Genomic DNA, 26,340 nt, shown 5'->3' on the forward strand with positions numbered 1-26,340 from the left:
CTTAGATCATGCTTGGCCAGCAAGTACTACCTACCTGGGAACAAATCAGTAATAAATGTCAAAACAATGCAGAATCTGGCACCACAAACAGTCAGACACTGGTCTCTAGTGGAAGATAAATGTCTTTGTGCGCAAAATATGCATCTCTGTAAAGCTTAATTGGGAGGTAAACTCCCAGCAGGATTCCAGTAACATGATGCAATGCCTGGGGACTTCAAGGTGAACTTGCAGTGTAAGTGGTGTTAGGAGACATGGCAGACCACCTTCCCATGAAGTGAAGAAGCTGCCGCTACAGGGAAACCACATAAAGTCAGTAAGAGAGTTGAACAATTTTCTGTCAGAAAATGTTGATGCAGTTTAACTGAACCATTTCACAGGAACGTATCATTTTATTGAAAATTTGATGGGAAATCAAATAATTTTGTTTCAATCATGCTTGGTGTAGACCCAACAAATCTTGTCCGGTAGTTAGGCTAGGTAACCTTTGCAGGTAGAGTCACATGTCTCCAACTAGATCGCAAAACTCTTGACAAAAACACTTAAGCTGTGTCTACACATGCAGAAAACTTCGAAAAAAGAGGCCCTTTTTCGAAAGATTAGGGGGAGCGTCCACACGTATAAACCCGTCTTTCGAAAGAAAATCGAAATAACGGGGCTCAGACTTCGAAATCCAGACCCCGATCCCGTATCAGGGATATCTCTCCCTTCGAAATAATAAATCGAAAGAGTGCACATGTAGACGCGCCACAGCCCACTCTTTTGAAATACAGGTCTGCCATGGTGCTGGTGCTTCATTATGTATAGTTACAGACACTATCAAAACAGGGATATTACAAAGGTACAGTTCTAAAGCCTATGTAGCTATCAATATTTTTATAGCAATCATTTCTCAACTTTCCACTATGTTAAATAGAAACAAAGGAATATCATTTTGGCTCCAAGCAGCTTTTCAATTTTATTACATTTCAGGATACTGAGAAAATTGTTGGTAGTAATGAAACAAGTTCTGAAGGTCCTGCAGCATGTAGGGAATTGGTAAGGGGATATAACGCCATTCAAACGCCTCTTCAGATCTGGCTCTGACCGTAGAGAATGAAACCAAAAGATGGCACTTCGGTGGCCTAGGTGTAATCAGCTCCTGGGAATCAATTTAGTTCTTAGTTTGGCTTCAATACAACTATTTGCATGAATAAAGTGATCAGATTTTGACCTTTTATGACTAAACAGATTTCTATCTTTCTGGGCTTGTCTACATGGTGACACTCTGGAAAATTATGAATCAACTTAAGATACTAAGTCAAATGTGCTTATTTTTAGAGCTTGTTAAATTCTGCATAGACACTCTGATCTCAGGAGTAAGTGGTCTCAGTTCTCTGTAACTTAATCCTCCTAAGAACACTTTACTTCCTAATGAAAGCATCCACATGGAGTTCAGTGTGCTTTGTCTTGTTCCTTCATAACTATAAATGATTTGCCTTAACTTTCTTGAGTGTGCCGTGTAATCAAACCCTGTGGCACTATTCCCAGGCATTTAAACCCCAACGTAACAAAGAACTTAAGCACACTGATGGCAATGGGACTTAATCACCTGCTTAAGTGATTTGCTGTCTTACTATCTTGTTAAAAAGAGTTGAAAAGAAATCAGTACTAGAACTGGTCATGATATTTCAAAGTTGCTGCTGCTGACATAAAATTATGAAATATATTTTTCCCATTAAATCTGTAACCCTTTTAAAAATGACACTGCCAGATTAAAATAATAGATTTTAAATGAAAAAATAAATCTCCTTAACAATGATACTTCACAGTTACATCAATAGGAGTGTTGCTTGCTGAGTGAAGACAGAGGAATGTGGCCTAACATTTTAGAATATTAAACCATAAGCACTTTTTAAAAAACTTTATTTTCTCAGTATTTTTGCTACTTTTTTTTTTTCAGTTTGGATAATGAACATCCAACAGGCCAGTCAATTTCACCTTGCCAGGTTTTAGTCAAATTTCACTTTCTGATTCTCAGGCACTACCCTGCTGCTTCCATGTTGGTGATGAGAATATCTGTGGGATGTATGTATGTTTTAAAACAACATTTTCATGGGTAGTTTTTAAATAATGTCTTCTGGACATGGGTTTAGTATAATTGTATTTTTCTAAAAATTAAAACCCACACTGTGATTTTAACTCATGCCGTGATCTGTGTCCCTTAAAAATCCTACTACTTTCTGATGAGATGTGAAGTCTCAGCTCTCTTCCTCTCTGATCATTAAAAAGGTAGCAAAGACATTTCTGTAACAGTAGGTTGGGTTAACACTAGTCTCTTGGCTACTTTTTAGTGTAGATAATTACATCCTGCGTTTCTAAATCTGAGCCAAAGCCCACTGAAATCCACAGGAGGCTTTCCATTGATTTCAATGGTTTGGAGGAGATCCTTGGAGAAGATACCTTCACTCTGCACTTGGTGATTTAGTAGTGGCAGAGTGTGCTTGACAGTTAGCACACTTCAGTCTTGGGACTGGTTGCCTTTCATTGCTGGTGGAAGATATTGCCATATTGTTTACAGATTTTTTTTAAAAATAACCAATCTTTGGTTTTAAAGAGGAGTTGGAATCCCACAGATGGATTGTAGACAGAGAACACGTAAAGTCCTTAGCATCCATCAGTCTTAAACATCACCTATGCAATTGTAAAAATATAGGTTAAAGGTTATTATTTCTATTTATTTTAAGGAATAAAATGACATACAGATATGCACACTCACAACACAATATACAGCAAGAGTGTAGAACAAATAAACTCCATATAATAGGAAGATGCCATTAATAAAATATTTCACATTGTGTGCACTCTGGTCACTTTGAGATCACAAATTTGCTCAGTTCAAACATTAGGATATCTAAAATAACCTATAATAAGAAAATCAAAGACTGAAAAGAGCCTGGGAACCAAACTAGGGGGCAAAATTTAAGTTCATCAGCGTAATATCTAATAAACAGTGCACAGACCTGGTCTTTCTGCACGATCTCAAATGATTGTTTTAAACATCTTGTTCCTATAGCAAAAGTCCACAAAGAAAAACTTAATGAACTTAAATTCTACATTTTTATATTATAACAACAAAAATTCTGCACAAATAGATTCAGAATGGTATTATATTTTTATTTGATTACTGTTAATAATCTGTATTTAGAAGGTCACATGTTATTTGCCTGTAAGATTATAGTACAATATGAGTTTTAGCTAGGGAAATAGGGTGAAGATGTTGCAGTTAGACACTATGCCGTATGAATTATATCATTTCCATAGTTATAAAACAATTCAAGAAAATGTACTGTAACAATATGATCTGTGTTAAGATTGATTACCCCAAAAACGCTTTCAGGAGGAAAAACAGAGGGAAAGAGAGAAAGATTGTTTCTACCCAAGCTTTACATCATAAAAGGTTTGGCTTCTGTGGAGAAAAACAAGCATTTGGTTGTTACATACAATGGTCATTCCATTTGTATATTCATTATGCACATTAAACAGGCAAAAATATTCCTTTGAGTAAATATGCATAGCTTAATTTGTTCTGCTGAAAGAAAGACAACTATCAGAAATGGCAATAAAAGTCACAATGAAATAAGAATACTAGAAAAATCCAAGGATTTTAGTATGGTCCATTATTCATTCAATTCCTGGCAGCCTTTATGATTACAAATCACTTGATTGACTAACTAGACATTCACAAAGTGAATTATGAATCAGGTTCATTTTTCCTGGTTGATAGTTGGTACATGTTGTAACTCTTCCCCTTTGTGATATATCAAGTTCTTGTAACAGTAATAAGAGATATAATCAACTCTTTATTTCTGGACAAATAAATTGCCTTTTCAAAAATGAAATGTGGTTGTGAACATTTTAACAGTGTGCAATGTAATTCCTACCTGTTCTTCTCTGAGCAGAAACTGCTATGATGACATAGCTTTTAAGCAGTTGACTTGGCCGAAGCCATTTTAAGAGTCCAGGCACACTGACCTCAGTGGACACTCTGCACTTGGACAGTAGTTACCATTTTACGTGTGACAAGCAAGTCTAAACATCTGAGTTCTGGACCACATTTTGCTGATTTCGGCTCCATGTAAGGCATGGACTGGGATTCAACTGGCCCAAAGAATTTGAAAGGAAAAATAAAAATCCTTCACCAACATCTTTCTCTTTCTTCCCCGCACAACAGATTTTTTTTTGAAGACACATTCCTGTCGATATATTTTACAGAAAATCCAAAAATGACGATCGAAAGACTTCAGCTTTACCCCTTTCCCACCTTTATATCTAGTTTCTAATCCTCTAACAGCCTTAATTAAGTGCTCAGTAGTTTAAATTGTTATTAAACAGCTTTTATGGGATTATTTTTTAAATTCCTGATTACATCATGAGTATAGATCATCGACCACTCCTTTCAGTTTAAAATTGTGATTAAGCACATAATCCTAAAAAAGATGTTTATAAAATTTTAACTACTCTGCTTTAATGAAGGGAGTGAGGGGGCTTAGGAATGAGATTTAAGGGGTGATCAAGAGGGTAAAATTCAAAGCTTTCTGAGGTTTACTATTAAGTGGAGTAAGTGGCAGGCTAGGAAAAAAGGGGGCAGATCAAAAGTCTAGATAGTGGTTCATATATAAAATTCACTTGCCTTTGGTCCAGCTGCATGTCTCTCGAGGCAATCAGTGTGATGAGAAAAAGCAAACAAAAGATGTGGAGATGAAAAATTAACAGTAGCATTTCAGTGGCGGACAAGGTGTGGTATATGACGGAATAAGGAGAAAACTGGAAAAATGTAGTGTAACTATGCCCACACCATTGCATCCATTGCTGCATGTTGCATCTGTTGCAGCATGAATCTTAGGAGGAAATCAATGAGATTTATGTAATCATCACTCTGTTGAACCCTACAGTGAGCCACCTCCTTAGTAATTTTCAGCTATTACGGCTGTGTTTGTGACATGCAGGAGGTCCAACATTATGTGTATGCCTTTCTTTTTTTCCCACTGAGTTCCCTGCACGTACTTTACAAGTTCTCTCTCTTCAGCTTGGCATGAATTTCACGAGGCTGGTTCTCTTGCTGTTTCTATGGGTTTCATTGGCAATTCATTCAGTGCAATTCTTGTGCTGAAAGATTCTTTGCTTCTGGCCATTTTCCATTCTGGCTTCTTATGTGTATACTGTGACATCTTACACACACACACACACACACATACGGTGCTGTTCCTTAGTGTACTGTTTCTGCAAATAGGAAGTTAACACTCAGTTATTTGTAACCTGTGACAGTGGTTTATTATTTCTTTTGCAATTAGATTATTACAAAGTTCTTTGCATTGTGACATATAGCCAGTGGGAGCCTAAGTTCTTTTGGCTGGTTTACTTATACTGGCCACTCTTGTGTACATGGAGGGTGGATGCAAAGAAGTTGCTCCTTGCATATGGATCTCCACAACTTCCCTGTCTTCTGAGCATTTTTTCTTACTGTGCTGGTTCATGGGAATTCCCATGAACGTGTAAACCAAACAACAAAATTTAAATGTAAACAAAATGACTTTGGTCAACCACTCGCTCATTTAAATGTCCAGAATCAAAAGCAATTCTGCTCTCTTTTGCAGCTGGGTGAATCAGGAGTAACTCCCTGGCTTCTACTGACTTATTCTGGATTTGCAGTGGTATAAAAGAATAGAATAGATGTCACACATACTAGGTGGAGAAGGTGGTTTTAAAAGCAAAAAAACTCCTCCTGACATCTTCAAGTGACACAAAGTGTTCTCAGTGATATCTCTGGAGAACTCGGCACAGGAAATGAATGCAGATTATGAAATAGAGATTTACGCTGTAGATACAAGGGATTTTTGCCTCAATTTTTAATCGCTTTTACCATATAGTCATAGCCAAGTTTATATAATTGAAATGAAAAGGGGGGTGGAAATGAGCAATCTCAATCTCAATCTCAGTCTCAAGTAGTAGCTGTGTTTTAAAATGTGCTGTTCATGTAGGATTAGGTAACATTTCAGATACATATTGCCAGAGCCATAGGCCTGAGTCTCTGCATTAGTTGCTCAGAGGTGGCCAAAGCCATACTTAGTGCAACCTTTAGAGTGTTCTAATTTGGACTAGAGGATGAACTGGTACATTTTAATTGAATCAGAAATGCTAACAGTTCATAAAAACATGACTTTCATGTCTGTTTCGTAGATTTAAATTTAAGGTCATGCACTTTTCCTTCTAAGTTTAATAACGCAAATGATTTTGATAAAGAGAATCCCCACAAAAATTCATATATACTACTATATCAAAATAGAAACTTAACTGTCATAACCTGGCATTCCCACACAAGTATACAAAGTAGGGAGTTAACCACAATAAGCTTGGTCAAAGATTTTCAAGGAACACCACTCTATTTTTTGGAGAAATTTCATGTTTGTTGTTTAACTGACATGTGATGTCTGCTGAGCATGCCAAGTCACTGAGGCCTGAACACCATTCAGTGATGTTAATTTTGTTTTCTGATTTCCTGTTCATAAACAATTATTCTCCTGGCAATCATTCCAGCTCTGAGTAAAAAGAATATTTCAAGGGCTTTGCTGATATCCCGAACACATGTATCTACATTAGGAGATTTTTGGGATATGGATATTATTAAGGTGAGATGCCAATTTAATTCCTTACACAGGGGTAGAAGTACAGGATAGTACTGCAGCATATCCATCAATGGGATTCCTTCTGCAAATTTCAGCCAAGACCATTTTTGAAAAATTTGAACCTGTGCATCCTACCAAGCGTTTAGCAGATTTCAAATGTGATTTTCTGCAGCCTACTCTTCATTCTCAACATGCAGAGTACTGAATAATCCTAAAGTAAGGAGCCAGTGGATGAGCAGAGTCTTGTCTGAGAAAAGAAACGACCAGCAATGGAGAGGATTCCTAACGAGGATATGTAGAGGAGAAGGATGAGAGACCTTTTCTTTTCTCCTGAGTCTGTTTGGAGTCTACATATTTCAGTGTAAGTGTCTGCTCTGTTTCTCATAATAAATAAAAGGACACATTTTAACCTATTCAGACTACTGGCACATGGGAAAGTGTAGCAGGGTCCACATCTGCCTGTGTGCTTATCTGTTGAATAGTTATCTCATTAACAGCTTATCTGTTGGAATAGTTATCTCATTAACACTCCTATATTTAAACAAAACAAAACAGCAGTAATATAGCACTTTAAAAACTAACAAAATGATTTATTCACTGATGAGCTTTTATGGGACACACCCTCTTCATCAGACCAATAGCCTTTCTAGTACAGACTGACATCTGTAAGTTGGACCTCTGTTACTCATAAAGTCAGTCTCCTGTAGACTTCCTGCTAAGCCTATATATTTAACGCAAAATTTGCTTGTTTGTATTATAATTACAATTCTGATCATGGCATTTGCATGACTCAACAACTATTTTTTCCCCTCTCCAGCCCTGAACAAGAAGAATACACTATATTGCAAATGAATCAAAGGCGTGTGCTATGTTAGGGCATCATGTATATACAAAACAGGACAGGATTCAAAGTGAGACCCCTTAACACTTAGCTTACAGATATATAAAGGAACTTAAGCTAGAGTAATTGTGACCTCAGGAGCCATGAGATTGTGTAAAACTAGGACTATTCTGTTTTTAACTGCACATTCTCACACCTGTTAGTTGCTCATTTCTAGGCTCCTATCTGCTAGTCTCCCTGGGCTGTGAGAACAACAAAAAGTCCTGTGGCACCTTATAGCGAACAGATATTTTGGAGCATAAGCTTTCGTGGGCAAAGATCTGCTTCATCAGATGCACGAGTCGAGGGGGGGTGGTTTCAGAGGGGTGTTTAAAGAGTGGGGTCCCAGAAAAAGGGAGGACCAGAGCTGACAAGGTCTATTCAGCAAGATGGAAATGGCTCAGTATCAACAGTACTTATCAAAAGAGGAAAAAAAAAGTCAGATCAGACAGGGGGATATGAGCCATTGTCAGCATCTAATGGGGAGCTATCAACACCCAAAGCAGAGAAACTGTCTTTGTAAACTGTGAGCCACTCCCAGTCCCTGTTTAATCCATGGTTAATGGAGTTCAATTTGCACATAAATTTGCAGCTCAGAGATTTCTCTCTCCATTTGATTTCTGAAATTTTTTTGTTTCAGAAATTTCAGAAATCAAATGGAGAGAGAAATCTCTGAGCTGCAATTTATTAGCAAATTGAACTCCATTGTAGGCAGTAGGCATCCTTCAGTCTGCATAGACTATGGATCGCGCCCTTTAAAGTTTCAATTGAGGACTTCATTTACAGCGTCTATTGTGACTATGAAGACCCACATGAGAGTGACAGTCCTTGCTGCATCTCTTGCAGATGTAGTGGGTGTCTGGCAAGTCGTTATTGTGCTTTCTGTGCGCTCGCTTCTCCTCTGCTAGCTGTCTGACCTTCATCTCGCCCTTCTGAAGGCCCTTGTGTAACCCCTGCCTCCATCTGCTGCGGTCGTCTGCTAGTTCTTCCCAGTTGTCCAGCTCGATGTCTACCTCTCTGAGGTCTCTCTTGCAGACATCTTTGTAACGCAACTGGGGGCGTCCGGGAGGTCTTTTGCCAGAGGCTAGCTCACCATACAGGATGTCTTTTGGAATCCTTCCATCATTCATCCTGTGGACGTGGCCAAGCATTAACCATAGATTAAACAGGGACTGGGAGTGGCTCGCAGCATACAAAGACAGTTTCTCTGCTTTGGGTGTTGATAGCTCCCCATTAGACGCTGACAATGGCTCACATCCCCCTGTCTGATCTGACTTGTTTTTTCCTCTTTTGATAAGTACTGTTGATACTGGGCCATTTCCATCTTGCTGAATAGACCTTGTCAGCTCTGGCCCTCCCTCTTAATTGGACCCCACTCTTTAAATACCCCTCTGAAGCCACCCCCCTCCACTCATGCATCTGAAGAAGCGGGTCTTTGCCCACGAAAGCTTATGCTCCAAAATATCTGTTAGTCTATAAGGTGCCACAAGACTTTATGTTGTTCTCAAAGCTACAGACTAACATGGCTGTGTCTCTGATACTGGGCTGTGAGTGTCACCAGAGGGCCCTCCTACACTCAGATGCCATCGGCCAACTTCATAGGTGACATGGTGGTGTAAATTACATGTTGGTAAGGAGGTGTGAGCCTAGGGGCACCAGTCTGCAGTTGATAATCATTCTAACAAATACCCCCATTGACAATAAGGGGTACAATTAGACCACAGAATCATGCCTTAAGGGATCATGTGTACCTAGCTTTTAATCACCCACAGGGCCTGTGTAACCCTGCTAAACCCTGAGCAAGGGTGGAGGGGCAAGAATGAGGTGCGAAAGAAGCCTAAACTCACCAACCAGAGGGGTTGGTAGGCAAACAGGGCCCTTGGGTGCACGCAGACAAGGGCTGAGGTAGTTTACTCCCCACCAGAGCAAGGGGTAGAAGGTGTCTGTCCTTCCTGCAGCTCAGCTCAGGGATGGGCCAGCAGTTCTAAGCATCCCTAAGGAAGCCTAAGTTGAAGCAATATGCATGTTGACGAAGCTGGAGGAAAGTGCAAGCCACAGGGAACTGACACCTTTGAACTGCCTTCAGCTTCAGCTATGAACCGCAGTACCTAACGTAAAAGAGGAATCCCAAAGGCCAAATGCAAAAACACATGCCCTATTGCACACCTCCATTCAGTGTGTAAGCTGCCCTCTCAGATGCTGTTCCTATAAGCCTTATTTCAGCAATTACTTTTTCTCTCAAACATGTAGTCTTTGGAGGGATAATTTTTGTTGTGTCTGAATTCCACTGTCCTTTTCTTGGCCTTTCAGGGAGATACTGCACTACTGGACATTACTGCACTCCTTTCTCCTTTGGAGGATTCTCCCTTCAAGACGTCAGTGCCACTGAGAGAAGGGTAATGTTTACTGATCATCTCCTATTAACTTGTTGGTTAAAAAGGGAGCAAGACTGATGATTTTCATCTTGACATGCAAAGAGCCACACTGTGCCCTTGGCTTGATCTCAGAGTATGAACTGATAGTATCTACAGAAGATGCAGAGGCAGCAGCTTTTTGGATATCATACATGACAGCCTCAGATGTGCACAGTATTCTAACACTAAGAGGCTACTCTAACAAGGTGGATCCTCTAGTTTCCCTTGTATTTGACATTGTTTTCACATACCGCAGTCAGATTTACACAGAATCAGTTGTATATTATGTAAATCTATGCTACTTGTTTCATGATCAACCCTCTGCCATGCCAAAGGGCAGATACAAAAGGAGAAATTTTATCGCGTTAGATTACATGCCTAAATATGAGACAACATGGTTGAGGAAATGTTTTCATTGGACCAACTTCTGTGGGTTAGAGAGGCACACTTTTGAGCTATACAGTGCAGCTTGAAAGTTTCTTTCTCTCACCAACAGAAGTTGGTCCTAAAAAAAGATATTACCTCACCCACTTTGTCCCTGCAGTATATTGGGACTGACGTGGCTACAACACTGCATACAACCCTAAATGTAACCATTTCCTAATTTATGTCTCTACATCAGAAACAGGAGAGATTTTAAAGAATCAGCTTTAAATATTTATGGAGTTACAAATACTGGAGAGTTAAGTTCTCTGTGCTGGGCCATTGAAGTTAATGGAATAATACTGACCCACTACTGGATGTAACTTAGCAGAAGAGGCCAGTATGAGACAGTGTATTGCCTACTGGTAACATGAGAGAAAGGACTGAAGGGTCTACTGTGAATCAGAAGAGTACGGGCACTAACTCATTGTTTCTAATTATTATTGCATTATTTTCTCAAACAAACATCAGAACATAAAGCAGTTGGCTCCTGGCTACTGGGTGAGCAAAGCCTCAAGACTCAAATGAGAAACCCAACAAATAAGTGGTTAGTTTAGATGAAAATTGTAACAAAGACAAAAATATCAGCCTGGAAATTGAATTAATAAAGGAAAAATTTGCATGAAGTGGCTGGCACAATTTTAAGCTGTATAAAGGAGAGCAGAGTTTGTGAAGCTGAGGTAAACAAAAATCCACACACATCTTTTCTTCATGCAAGGCAGATTAATGAAGAGCTCTGAACATCTATGGCTTCCAATATGACCCTGCATGTTAAAACTTGAGCAGGGTTTACAGCACAAAGTGGATTTGGTGAAGAAAGAAAGCCTAGCAGTCCAGAACCAGAGCCAACCGCTCAGATGTTGCTACTTCTTGTCTTAGCAACAGGAAGAGTCAGAAGTCCATGATTTCTGTGGCAACACAAGGTCAGATGACCTGGCTATGTCCTTCCAAGCCAAGGAAAGAAGAGGCGATTTGTAAACAGGACAGCTAAGTGTTCTTTCACAAGATTGCAAGCTCACAGAATGCCAGGCAGCAGAGTCAGAGGTGAAAGGTGATAAGCCATCTTGGGCCTGTTCTTTTGTAGAGCACTGGCTGCCGTTCAGACTGAAATCTTGGAAACAGTCCACTGACAGGCTTCTGGCCAGGAGATTTGTTACAGAGACAGTACGGCTTATTCAGAATTTTATGACAAAATTATCTTGAGTGTTTTGCTCTCTTATTGGAGACACTTCTCCTTCCCACTGTTTCAATTGTTATTTTAAAATACATATCTGGATGAAACACGCAAATTCATTTCCCACAGATAACACATTCAGGGTGATTTGTTTTTCAGAGACAGTGGCTCAAAAATGATGAATTTATTGTGCAAAGTAATAATTGCAAACTATATTGGCAAACTGAATTCTGGAAAAAGAATTAGCATATTCAAATAATTAAAAGGATTCTGAAAAAAGAGAGAGAGTGGTTGCTATCTTGGGTCTACAGAAGATATTTTAGGAGGTTATGTATCTCTGCTCCACCTAAACCACCAGAGGCACTATAATGTAATTAACAAACCTATCTTCCGTTATAGGCATTCTTGTACTGGGTGGTAAGACATGGTGTATATTGAAGTGTATAAAGTGCTTTCCACTGCAAAAGTTGATATAGTCTTTTAGCATAGCTGTATGTGTGGGTTTTTTTTTTTGGCTTAGAATATATCAGCAAATTCACTGATCCTGACCACTGAGCCTGGTCTAGGCCCAATGATGACAGGTATAAACGTGTATGTCACCTTTATTCTCCTGTGATCCCTCAGAGATACTTTAATTTATGCCATCAGTAACATCTTCAAGGGGCTATTATATTACCTATGGATAGTTGGAGCGTTCTAGCCACACCTCCAGCATACCCTCCAATCCCCCTTCACTGGCAAGACTGGGAGCTGAAGCTACGCCATCTTTAAGATAACTCAGTGTACTGGTCTGGCTGGTTTAGGTAGGTGCATGGCCGTGATCTTGCAAAAGGTGAATGAACCTAGAGCTTGGGTTCCAACCTCAGCCAAAATGACTACACAACGATTTTTAGCCTGGCACTTTGAGCCTGAGTCAGCTGATTTGGGACAGCAGCAAGTCTTTTATTCCCGTGTGGGTGTTTTGTGATGCCTGAGCAGCAGGAAGGGGCCTGAGGTGATCTCAGAATATAGGCTTATTTGTCCTGTTGGATCTATGCATTATGTTAGAGTTGCTCAAAATATTTATTTACAGTCAAGGTCTTCTTCAGGAACACACAGCTCTCTGCTTCTGTGGAATGATTTGCATCACTGACACATTTGCCCCATTAGGAAGTACTGTAATAGACTAAAATTTCCAGGATAGCTGAGATTTTGGTCTGTTAAGGGGAAAAATAAAGAAATGTGTTGTACACCCTGGAAGTAATACTCCTGCCATACTCTAATTCCTAGGCATAGCACCACTAGAAAGGGAGAGTGTTTATTACATTGAAGTTGTTCAGGGATATTTTCTATGTATCTAGCATAGCAGAATTGTGGATTGAGTAGCAGATTGGGATTTTGATGTTCCCATGATCCATTTCTATCTCAAACACAGATGCTGAAGCCTTGGGCAAATGCTTATGGCTCTTTCTCCACAAGGGCAAATTTACTAAGAATTTCCCATCTTGCTTATACTGGTGTTAGCAAATTTTGAGAGTGCACATGCGTTCAAACAAACTACATCTAACCTTACTTTGGAACAGGTATAATCTTATGCAGATAGGGGCTTATACCCATTTTACTTAGACACAGAATTTAATAATATTTCCTTTCCTCCCTCAGAGGACCGAGGTGATTTAATATCTCTAAAATGCTTTGAAGATTAACGTGTTACATGTTATTACAAGTGCAAAGAGTGTGTTCTTTTCTCTACCACCCATCTTCTCCATTCAAGTTATTGCTGTCAAAGGAGTTCAGTTTCACCATGGGGCGGGGGATGGGGGGAGGAATAAAAATAAAAGAAAAAGGGATGGGCAGCCTTGGTTCAGATATGTGAAAAATGAATATTAAGCCAATACATATATTTTTCTTATGGAACAATGAAATTTATTTTGTTTTTTTAAACAGAGCTATGCACAGACCATCTCATTCACTGGCTACCCCACAGAGCCCAAGAACAACGTTCATAAGAAAAGATAATGGGAAGCTGTCCGTATCTTCTGCTCTGCCACCCCCTGAAGTTTCTCCTTGCAACAGGTACACAGGTAAGCATACTCTTCTTATATGACAACATATCTCCAACATAATGTCAAAATGTATTAGTTCTCTTAACCTTGTGTTGCAGAGTCAGGCCAGTGGGCCCCAGGAGATTGGCAGAAGGGCAGCCAAAAAAGGGAAAAGGACCTGCTAAATACAAGCAGCAGGCAGCAGGGCAATTACAAGCATCTGGAAGGGAGCTGGCTCAGGTGGATTGGGGCCAGCTGCCTCCACTGCTGGCTTGATGGAGGCCCTTAAAAACACTCCACAGCTGGAAGGTGGGGAGGGGAGTGAGTGATGGGAGGAGTGGTATAGGAGAGACAGAGAGCGAGAGAGCAAAAGAACAGAAGCCTGAGAGGGAGTCAGACCAACTCCAGCTCAGGAACATCTGGGGAGGGAGCCCCAGGAGGAGTAGCTGGGCACCCCTAGGACAGAGACACTTTGCAAAACCCCAGCTCCTGGGGGAAGGGGTGAGAAACAGACCCAAGCAGTGGCCTGGGTAAGAGGAGCCCTTGTCACACTTGCATTATTGTTAGTCTTTCCAATCAGGTCAGGACAAACTCCAGTCTTCTCATCTCAAAACCTGAAGCAGAACTTAGGATACTGCAAGATTAGATCAGCCTAAGTGTGTGTATCTATATGCACAGCTCTATATATGGTGTGGGTGTGGGTCTGTGTATACTTGCACCCTCTCCCACCATATATAGACCTGTGCATCACGGTAATGGTAATCACTTTCTTCTGATGCACTGGATATTGGGTATGATGCTGCCGGAATTGTGTCACCATATTTAGTAGACCAAAGTATTGGTCCCTATTATCTTTAAAAGACAACGGAAGATCAAAGGACCATGGTACCAGCAGTGATGATAAAATCCTAGCAGACTGAAAAGGTTTTTGGGATCTGTGTTTAATATGTCCTCTGACCCTTGCCTGGGAGTGCATCACAAATCTTTAGGAGTGTTCACAGCCCAGTACAACAGAGCTGGTTGTGTAGGTGTGTGATGTACACTGCACCTGTTAAAGGTGCAGCAGAGGTTGCTGCACTGGGAACTCCTACAGCCTACCAGTGCCTCCAGCATGCACTGTTTTCTCTTTTGCCCCTCAGTGGGGGCTGTGGCTTACAGAAATGATTAGAGGTAGAGAGGCTGTTATCTGAGGTGAGATGGAGAAGACTGCTCAATTTAGGGAAGTGATCCACCAAAGGGGAAATGATACTGATATACAAGATAGTGAACAGTCTTGAGAAGGCAAGTCGGGGTTTAATATTTACTTTCTCAAGATGTCATTTAATGAAACAGAAAGGCAACAAGTTTAAAAGTGAGCACAGTGACTATGTACACACAGAGCATAATTAACCTGTTGAACTTACTGCCATTAGATATAACTGAGGCCAAGAGATTAGCAGGATTCAAAAAAGGATTAGACATTTATATGGAAAATTGAAACCATCCACAGTTACTTTAGAAAAGACTAATCTCTGTGATAGACTAGACTAAATTCTCAAATTTTTGATAAACTGACTACATTTTAATGAAGAGCATAATGGACCAAACTCTCTTCTACTTGAAATCACAAGAAGCATCTCTCTCTTCCCTGCCCCTGTGGTGTGCATTATCCCTGTGGAGCTAAAAAGATAGCTAAAATGTAGTATTATACTTCTGTGTTAACCCTAGTCCATGCAAACAATTTTTAGACAGTATAAATGTAAAAGTGTATACAGTCTTTTAAAGGTGTTTTAATTAATCTGAGCAGCTGTAAGTGAGGAGGAGCCTCAGCATGTGACCCAGCTTGCTCTCTAACATTGTTTGAGAGACCTTTAGATACAGTATAACAGCCATCAGTTAGTAATTGGCATTCTCCCTGAAATATAGTCACATCAGGGTGGAGAAACTCTCCAAACTAACCAAAGTTTTTAGAAGTGGCCTCTACTTCTGTGGATCTAGTTGTGCACCTACAATTAATTTGGAGGGATAGATGATGGCAAGTAGAGATCTAGCAACATCTCTGTCTGAGCAACCCAGGTAGACATCTGTCCAATAGTTGCTTTTATTTCCATCCCCAGATAATTACTGGTGCAAAATTGTGTCTACAAAATTATTAGTGGGCATTTCTGGAAGTTAAGCCTATCAACAGTGTGACTATTGCTGTACAGAAAAAGAAGACACGTGTGTAGTACGCATTTCAGTTTAGGTTTAGAAAACATTTGAAATTCTTCAGGACAAAAAAAATGCCTTATTAATGTAAGATATATAATAAAATCTGGAGTAAGTTACACTCAGGGAAAAATGTCTTCTAGTCCACTTCTTTTAGCATTAACGTATGAATATCGAGTGTATTGAACTAAAAACCTTCTACATAGGAGGAACTGACACCCTGTGTTGGGCACCTGCAAAGACAGGCATGCCTTTCCCTCATGTTTTTTGGACAGCTAGTTTATTTTAAACAGAGTAACTAGTTTGTGCTAAGATTTGTTAGTCTGCTTTTTCTCTATGTCTCAAATCACTGAGCGAAATTAAGACCACCAGAGCAGGAAGGGTAAGAAAATGCCATGCTTTAAGTTTTGAGGTGATATCATTAGTTCTTGCAAAGGGAAATACAGAACCTTGATCTCTGGTGACTAAGCAGGGGTTGATTTTTCAAATATTTTGTTTTTATTATCAAAACAAAAAGCAGTCAAGTAGCACTTTAAAGACTAGCAAAATAATTTATTAGGTGAGCTTTCGTGGGACAGACCCACTTCTTCAGACCATAGCCAGACCAGAACAGACTCAATATTTAAGGCACAGAGAACCAAAAACAGTAATCAAGGAGGACAAATCAGAAAAAAAAGGATCAAGGTGAGCAAATCAGAGAGTTGCGGGGGGGGGGAGGTCAGGAATTAGATTAAGCCAAGTATACATACTTGGCTTAATCTAATTCTTGACCTTTCCCCCCCGGCCCCTGTACGCTCTGATTTGCTTACCTTGATCATTCTTTCTCCGATTTGTCAATCTTGATTACTATTTTTGGTTCTCTGTGCCTTAAATATCGAGTCTGTTCTGGTCTGGCTATGGTCTGAAGAAGTGTGTCTGTCCCACAAAAGCTCACCTAATAAATTATTTTGCTACTCTTTAAAGCGCTACTTGACTGCTTTTTGTTTTGATAGTATATAGACGAGCACGGCTCCCTCTTTGTTTTTATTGTGTTTTTTTTGGTATTGTTTTAGATCTACAAGGATTGTAAAAGTCAAAAATGGAATAGATCTATCATGTAAATGTAGGAGTAAGTCCCTGGTGTGTGGTGTTTCAGCAATAAAACTGTGATTATATTTGAACTTAAATTGACTCTTGCCCTTGGGTCTCCTCTTCATGACTCCTACCAAAGAAAATGTCAGTCTTTACTGCCTCCCAAGAAGTGGAGATCTCCTCTCCCTCTGAATATGACACCTCTTCTCATTCACCTGCCCTCTGCAGTTTGTGCTAGTTTGCTATCTGCATCCTCAGACATTTTTTCCCCAAGAGAAGGAGCTGTGAGAGCTTTCTATGTCCTCTTGCATGTCCTATGGGATGGAGGCATCATGTGCATCCAGTCAGAAGGAAGCTGTTTGAACACCTTCTACTGTCCCCTGGGAGAGGGGACTCTAATCTAAGAAACCCTTTCAACTGCAAACTTTGTCCCCAGTGGGTCCTTCTGCATTTTTTTTTCCTTCAAGCACTTTAGGCTGTATTGGGTCTATCACTGAAGATATTCACTCTGTGACATCACCCAAACTCCAGCCCCCTGTCTCTTCTATGTGTGTCCCTGGAAATCTATCTATCTGGGTGAGAGTCCATTAGAAGAAACCTTTTTTTTCCTTGAGAGATCTAATAGGGCCACTTTCCCTCCCCCACTTTCCTCTCACTCATATACCCAAAGCTATTCTCTAACTCATTCTTTCTTCCCCAGGGAAGTCTTTCCCACATACCTCTCTGCTCATCACATCTTTGCTTGCTCCTTCTGGATCACTCTGGAGTTACAATGTGTTGCTCTATGTATCCTTGTGGACTGAATACCCATTTGAAGCATCTTGGGTGATGGGAAGCTGCCTTCATCTGTTCCTTGGAATATAAGACCCTGTGCTCCATGTGGCCTTGACCAAATGCTTCTCCAGTCCCTGCTATTATTACCAAGAAGGGATAATGTTGCAGTTAGTAAGAGGAGACCAAACACAATAATAGACCTGCAACATATCTAATATATCACTGGTTTGGGAGCTTAAACAGACTTTTAAGTACAATTTTGTTTTGTCTTCAAAACATTTCCAGGTCACTTGTAGAGTCAGAAAACCACTAAGCCTTGTCCCCATCTGCAGAGTAACTGCCATGCAATTTTTACATGAGAATTGCATGGTTCTCTGAGGTTCTGAGTGCCCTCTGTTCTCCTTGAACCAAATGGGAGCTGAGGCTATTCAGCACCTTGTGTGACAAGGACTGTAGTGAGGCTCTCAGTTAAATCCTGATTTTACGAGGACAAATATATCAACTGTACTTTAGTCATTTAGTAATGACTCATAATTCCAGAGCCATTTTCTTTGTTCTGGGTTTATAATTTGTAAATGTTACTTTATTACTGTTTTACGAAAGTAATAAGTAGTGTTGCAAGTAGGCTTCGGTTTTGCAAATTAAACCTGCAGTGGGATTTCTAATGCAGGCGTTCGTCCTGTGGGATTATACAGCACCGTTTTGTGGAATTATTTCTGACATTTCATTCGTCATCTAGTCAGAATAACTAAACAAACTAGTGCCATTCTCCTCTACTCAAAAAAACAACTATTTGAGAGCTTTCCCACGGAAAAATATAATGATTATTGCTATCAAATTATGCTTGCTGAAGCAGAAAGGAAAAAAAAATCATTTTACATAAATAAAGGCAAAAGTGCTATTGTACATCAATTATGCATCTTGGGAATCGTTTCAATAAATTTATCAGGCCGGATCTTCAGCTGGCAAAAACTGATGATGGAGAGATGCCAGTTTACATCAGCTAAAGATAAGGCCCATGGCATCCAGAATTTGGACCCACTCCCATCGAAGACAATGGCAAAATTCCCATTGAATTAAACTGGGGCAGGATGGGACCCCAAATGACTGCTTTATCCTCTTCTGTTTAAACAAATTCTATTTTTAAACCAAGAGAGAGGGATAAATAAGAGGTTATCAACACAGCTTCTCACACTCTGTATTTAACAGGCTTTGCTTAAAATTTAGAATACATGTCTTGGTGCCCAATTTACTTCAACCATCTCACTCCAGGAACAATATGATCTAAACCACATTAGCTGTGATGTTTAAATACCATGGCATCAGTGAATGAAAAATCCAGTGTAGCTTATTATTAGTGTATAATACCTTCTTAATCTATATTAAAAAAACATACATCCAATAGGATTCAGATTGGCTACTCCACTCTCTAGAGACCTTCAAGGACATATATTGCAATTACAGGAGCTATTTTTCCCCTTTAATAACTAATCTAATGTGCTTTGAAGTAATGTGGTCTCACACTGAAATCTACAATCAGACACCTAAACTAACAGAAAAGGTAAAAAACATCACAAAAGAGAATTTGGAGACGGAAGTGTATAATCCGATAGATGAGAAGAAAGTTTTGAAAAGGATTGCAGAGGAGTAACAGGAGATATTACTAGTGTGTTTCTTACTTCATTGTTGTTTTCTTTTAGTAAAAGTTCTATCAGCTGGGGAGAGTTGCTTTCTTCTTTGAAGCTAGCTCTTATTTCTCTGAAATCAGATTCCTTATTCCCAGGGCTCCACTCTGCAATGCCAGCACAAACACACATCAGCAGCTGCACAGAGCTTTAAAGAGTTAGCAAGAAGCTATCAAGAAATTACTTATTCCATTTTAGATCCATGTCCATGAGTTTTACGTGGTAAGTTTAAAGTTTGGGGAATGGTCGGAAAAAAAATAGCAAAATAACCCCCAAACACCTCAGACAGCCAATAAACAGTTTGAAAAAATCTACACATGTAGAATAAAAAGTGAAATGCATCCACATGCAATTAGAAAGATAATACCCATAGGTGAAAAGAACACGAGAAATCTCCTCCATCCCATTACCCACACACATTGTAAAGAAAGAGGCGTAGAATGTTGTGAATTAGATCTTTATCATGATGAATATACTCTTCTTGTATACTGAGCCGTCTTTCCATAGCCTAATCAGGTGAGCAGGTGCAAGTCCAGCTATTTCTGCATTGTGATGTAGTTCAGCTCTGTGTGTAGTTCGAAGCCAGATTAATCCATGCTGTAGTTCCTTTAAAGTAAGTAGTGCTATGATGTAGATTAATTTGGCCCACAGAATTAGATGAAAGAAGGAGCTAAATTTGAAATTATTGGATTACTCTCAAAATTGCTGTATTTTTTCACCAAACCAAACAGGCTTGTGGACTTCAAGGTCAGAAGATAGCATCATCATCATCCAGTCTGACCTTCACATTTCAGGCCGTACAATCTTACCTACCCACTCCTGAAATAGACCCTCTAAACTCTGGCTGAATTACTGAAGTCCTCAAATCATGGTTTAAAGTCTTCAAGTTACAGAGAATTCGCCATTTACACTAGTTGAAACCTACAAGTGACTCCCTGCTTCCCTTCAGGGTCTCTGCCAAACTGGCCTGGGAGAAAATTCCTTCCTGACCTCAAATATGATGATCAGTGACATTCTGAATATGCGGGCAAGACCCCGCCCCCAGGTAGATAATTGGGAAAGAATGAGAAGGTAGTAACTGAGAACTCTCCCCAACTACTTTCCCATATCCAGATACTGGGGATTTTTTGCTACTGGCAGGTGTTGGTGGGCCAAATGCCATTGTTGGCAGTCCAATATACCAGCTCCTCCATAAATTTATCAAACTTAGTTTTGAAGCCAGCTAGTTTTTTTGCCAACCCCCTCCTTGGAAGACTATTCCAGAACTTCACTCCTCTAATGGTTAGAAACTTTCACTTAATTTCAAGGCTAACGTTGTAGATGACCAATTTATATCTATTTGTGCTTGAGTCAACAGGTGCTTGTATAACTCTTCTCCCTTCCTGGTATTTATCTCTCTGACACAGACTGGTAATCTTCATGTCCCAGACCAATGCAACTTCATTGGTGGCAAAGCATTAGCAAAGATTAGGTGTACTTGTCTTTACCAGGATTGTCTCAAGCACTGTTTTGAGCAGCTCTGGTGTTGCATATTTAACCAGAGTGAATCTGAATTCTAAACAACATGGCTGAATAAATCATCCAATCTCAGAACAAAATTTATGCTACATGGAGCTAGGTGAAAATTTTGAAGAACGGCATCAATCCTTTTTCATGAGAATTGTTACACGGCAGGCAAAGGTGTCCACTACACGAAGAAATTTTAGCAATTCTCCTGCCATTGGTTGAGCACAGGTGGACCGCAGGCACGCCTTGCTATGCTGTGCAGAGCCATAGCTGTGGTGGAGCTACTAGATCAACAGCAGAAAAACTGCTAGACATCCTTAGCATAGACAAAACAACAGTACTACTGACATCAAGATCATAGCACAGTACACCCTCAAAGTACATGGCTTCAAGTTGTGTGTAACTCACCTTAATGTGAGTTAATCACAACTGGAAGCTGCTTTGCAGCTGTCAGCTTGCTTAGCTGTTGTGGGCAGCTAGGCAGTCTAAGAGCCCCTTTCCCCTGCCTTCCCACAGCTGCATGGCTGTCAGGCTGACAGCCGAGCGGCTGGGGGAAGGCAGGGAGAAGCAGGCAGGAAACTGACCAGTTTCCTAGGTCCCTCAGGTGTCAGGGAGCTGGGAACCAAGCTGCATCCTGGTTCCTGGTTCCCCACCTTGACTTTTGTGAAAATCTGAGTTATGCGGGCGTTGCAGGAACACAACCCTCCTGTAACTTGGGGTTTTACTGTATGGGCTTCAGGATTAGGCCTCATATTTGTACAGTAAAGCAATGGCAGAAATAGGACTCAAATATCAGTATAATTCCAAAAAGTGCAGACATTTGCACTGCATATAGTATGATACAATTTAAACTAATATCATCCTATTTTAGTGTGGAAGCTAAATTGTATGACACCTAGTCTTGGCAGTTTGCAGTTTCAATTACTGGGGACCAGATTTTCAAAGGCATATAAAGATGCAGACAGGTACTTAGCAGGATTTGCAGTAACATCCATGCAGGTTAGAACACGGATCTGGCTCCAACTGATATGCTCTGTCCCCTTCCTTATGAAAAAGATGAAGGTCCAAATGGAGCATGCTTCAACCGGCAGGAGACAACGATGCTCAAAATTCTTTCTGTGGCACCAAGTAATACTGAAAGCCAGGCCCAATGCCGTCTGCCACAGATCAGCCCCCTGCACCACAAATTGGACCCTGCTAGCAGGCTACCTGTTCCAAAACCTGCAAACGTTATAATGCAACACAAAATGGCACCCTCCTCACAGCCAGTCCTTCTGATGCTGGGAGAGGGTAGGAAACACAGGATGTACTATGGACTGTGAGAAAATGCCTCAGATGACAAACAGGAATTAATAGATTTTATAGTCCATATTCTATTCTGTGTTTCATGGGCTCAGCATTGTCATGGCTACTTTTCTAATGCTGTGGAGAAAATGCGTAAATTAAGATGTGTTCATTTACATTTCTTAATTGCTTGTGTTCATTTTTGATAGCTCCACCTTTCTACTTAATTTAAAACGTAAGCCTCAGTGATTTCCAGTTTACTTCAGAAATAACCTTGTAGCTTTTGAAACAAATTTTTCAGCTGTTCCCATGTTCTGTTTGTGCAAATGCAAACTTGTGAACACACATGAATATATCCTGATGTCATAGGTGCAACTTGAATGCACACTTTCAAAAGGCTCCTGCCTGCCTGCCTTCCTGCAGTGATGGAATGGTTCAAGTTCATGCCCAAAAGCTTTGTATCCATAAAATGTGAGTCCATACGTGTAATGACAATTTTGACTATTTACAAATGGAAGTCACAGATTGAAGTTACACCATAGTGCCATATTTTGTGTAGCTAGGTACTTTCCATAATATTCCTTGTGAACAAAGTCCCTGTAACACAATCCATTTGCTTAGATTCTTAAAATGACTCCCATCTCTAAGGAAGCACATAGGCTACATCTACACTAGGAAATAAGTTTGAATTTAAGGCAGTTAGCTCAATTGTACCAAGTGACTGTCTTCACCGTAAATACCATTAGCTCGATCTAGGGAGCACTAATATCGATAGTATAATATCATGGAACCAGGTGGGTTAGTGTCCATTTTGAATTTAACAGTTTGAATGAAAGCTAGTGTGGAAGTGCCATGTCTTTGAATCCAATTCATTAGCTTCCAGAGGCTGACTGGTGCTGTTGCACCTGGCTACCAGCTCCCTGCCATTCACGGGAGTCAGGAATCTGACCAGTGCAGTAGCCCTGTCAGTTTCCCAGCTCCTGCAAGTGGCAGAGAGCTGAGAAACTGTGGGCGCTGCTGCACCTGGCTCCCTGCTTTCAGCCACTTGCGGGAGACAGGAAACTGACCAGCACAAAAGCCCTAGTCAGTTTCCTGGCTCCCCCCCCAAACTGTGGGGACCTGGGAACCAGGCAGCAGGATGAGCGCTGGCAATAGTGGGGGTGCATCAGGGCCTGGGGGGAGGGCACAGAATGTGTGGCTGAGGGAACTGTGGGATAGGTTCCCACAAGGCACTGCTGTAACAGTCAATGTTTGGCCACTCTAGCATGGCAGTACTAACTGTACTTTGTGTGGACTTTGTGGGAAGAGAGGATACTCAAAATGCAGTTCATAAAACCCAGCATAATAAAAGTGAATTTAATAAAATTGAAATTATCTGTTAGTGTAGATGTAGCCTTAGATGCTACAAAACTGAAAATCCTCAAGCGATAGTAAGAGCACCCCATTTCAGATAAATAGATAACCTGCAAATGTGTAGATAGCCACATTATATTCACAGGCATCCACCTCTGTGGATATGGATGCAGATATCCCCAGCTCAATTTTGGAGATACAGGTGTGGGATGCAGATGTGGATACAAATTTTGTGTCTGCAGGGGGCTCTAAAGATGTCACCCCAAAAGGCAGGAAATTGCAACTGGAAAATTGTTACTGTAGCATCTCTGTAACAGCCTGTTCTTGATTTCCTTAAAGTCCCTCAAAATCTTAAAGAAGTTTGGTGACGCTCAGAAAAGCTGGATGGAGCCATAAAGCAGGAGCACACTACAGTAGCAATTCATCATGATACTTTGCAGCCTCTCTGGAGTCTCCAGGCTCTTCTCAAAGATCAATACAATTAATAAAGAAGGTACAAAGAGTTTTGGGGGAAATCTTGTGTTTTATGTTAACCCTTTCTCACCCATTAACAACGTAACATGCTGCAGTGGAAGAATCTATACAAGTTAACCCACCAAAGTGAAAGCCTGGCCCTATTAAAGCCAGTGGTAAAACCCTTGTTAACTTGAACAGGGCAAGGATTTCATTTCCAAAGTGCAAAATGAATTTACCTTAGGAAGAATTTGTTAATTTAGACGTGGTGTCCTTCGCTCAGGCAGCAAAGGTCATAAATGTCTCAGATCAATACGGTCACAATAGACATATGAAGAGGTAAGTGCTCAACAGTTATTGCATTTGCTATACAAGCCAGTTTCGTCTTGACTAGAACGTCTATCACATTACAAGACTAATCAATCATTCCAACAGGAAATACTAGGAAACTTAAGGTAAAATGCTCATTTCTGATCTTGCCTTTCTGCATTCATTCAATATGTAGAATCCTTAACATGAACAAGCCTGCGGGAAAAAACAAATGTCAAGATGACCCTAAGTTTTGGTTTGAGGAGTGTCTTTATAATATATAGCCTTGAAAAAATGATTTATGTTCTTGATTGGATAATAGTATTATTTTATGTTGAATTACCATTACATCTTTTGTGTAAGAATACCAAGTTTTCTCACAGAGCAAACCAGAAAGGAGCACCGGAAAATATTATACTAAAAAGGTATTTAAAACAATAACCCTGATAAAACCGTGATTGAGGATGGAGTCTTCTGGAAAATGCTGTACATCCTCAGCTTTCCTGCAGGAGGGACTCCTCATCCTGTAGTAGAAGCTCAGCACCATGCAGGATTGAGTTCCTAAAGAGAGATTATAGAGTGAGTCATCTGTCTGTAAACTGGACTCTGACATGGCACTGAGAACTTAAAAAAACCCCAAAACAAATTTCAACAATTCACAATAAATCATTTTTTCCTGTTAGTCTTGTATTTCCTTTTTCTAGAGAGCTTTTTGTATTACACTGCTATTACATGTGAAGTCACAGCACAATGATAGAATAGTAACAGAGAGGGAGCCGTGCTAGTCTATATACTATCAAAATAAAAAGCAGTCAAGTAGCACTTTAAAGACTAGCAAAATAGCTTATTAGGTGAGCTTTTGTGGAACAGACCCACTTCTTCAGACAGCAGTGGGTCTGTCCCATGAAAGCTCACCTAACAAATAATTTTGCTAGTCTTTTAAAGTGCTACTCGACTGCTTTTTATTTTCACAATGGTAGAGTTTGGGAAGGAGAATTATTTTCACTCGATGCTTAAAATAATTCTTCTGCTATTGTAAACCTACGACAGCTGCAAAGATGTACAATGACAAGAATGATCATGTATTTTATTCTTATTATACAGACACCCTTGTGTAGGCACAACAACAATTAAAATTCCTCAGACTCAAGAGAGTAAAGCCACACTATTCACGTTTGACTAGTCAGATGTGATGGAGAATTCCAGTAGTAGTTGACAAAGCAGAGACTGTCCATTTTCCTCCTGTTATCTCCTTCTCTTCCTCTTATGTGTGAAAGGAAACACAGAGGAGACTCAAAGGAAGTCTCTGTAACAACAGTTCTACAGTCTAGAGTTAAAACTGAAATTTCCCAGCTTTTCCCTCTCATGTGGTAGAATACCTGAACCTTTATATCACAAGGCTTTTAGCACCATTCCTGTTCAGGACAACTTTGATTGTAAATCAGCATATTTAAAACAGAATACCAATAAAATAAGAGAAAGTACAGAATTTTGGACAGCACTGTACTGGTAAATGAAAAATGCTGATTATTATTTGTTCTTGGATATTGCCTTAATCCAGTAGAATTCAGACTGTGCTAATTCAAGCACTGGTTTGCCCATCTGCTTTATGGATTCTTTACCGAGGCGGCCTTCCATTATTTGGTAGTAACTCCCTTATCCACTTCTGGCTGCTGCTTCTTCAATACCTTTTTAAAGACCTTGCATCTACCCCTGCTTGCAGTATAGGAAATTCTTTTAGATTGCAGATGTTTTCTGCAAAGAACTCATTTCTTACGAATGATAGGTGAATGTAGGTTGTCTCTTTTTGGTGCGCATATTACATATATTACATATATTTGTGCGTGAGTCAAATATATAAATACAGTAGACCCCCAATTATCCAAACTAAAGAGGATCAAAGGATGATCGGATAATGGAAATATTGGATAATAGGGAATACTAGTGAAAAAACAGGCGCACACATCTACAAACTCAGTTTATTACTAATGCCAATGAAAACACTATGCAATTATTCTTAAAAATTCTTACATTTGTCCTGTCGGATAAAGTAGAATGTTAGCTAATCGAAGGGTGGCTAATCGGGGTTCTCCTGTAATGCTTTACAATAAGTCTTTTTCTTCTTTTAAAGAAGTTTCCAG

At 40.0% G+C, this 26,340-nt stretch overlaps 1 long non-coding RNA gene across 3 annotated transcripts in view; it reads left to right on the top strand.

Moving 5' to 3' along the window:
* The window catches only part of LOC142013650 (uncharacterized), a 63,169-nt gene that overhangs the window by 18,626 nt on the left and 18,203 nt on the right, over positions 1-26,340 (top strand). For 2 of the 3 annotated variants that reach the window (XR_012645745.1, XR_012645743.1), the window contains 3 exons: positions 6,860-7,023; positions 9,853-9,938; positions 13,480-13,616. This is a non-coding gene — a long non-coding RNA (uncharacterized LOC142013650). Of the gene's footprint in view, positions 1-6,859; positions 7,024-9,852; positions 9,939-13,479; positions 13,617-23,776; positions 23,931-26,340 lie in introns of all 3 variants that reach the window. The other variant, XR_012645744.1, reaches the window with a different exon arrangement.

The sequence above is a fragment of the Carettochelys insculpta genome, chromosome 5, assembly GCF_033958435.1.
Source record: "Carettochelys insculpta isolate YL-2023 chromosome 5, ASM3395843v1, whole genome shotgun sequence".
Taxonomy (NCBI): Eukaryota; Metazoa; Chordata; order Testudines; family Carettochelyidae; genus Carettochelys; species Carettochelys insculpta.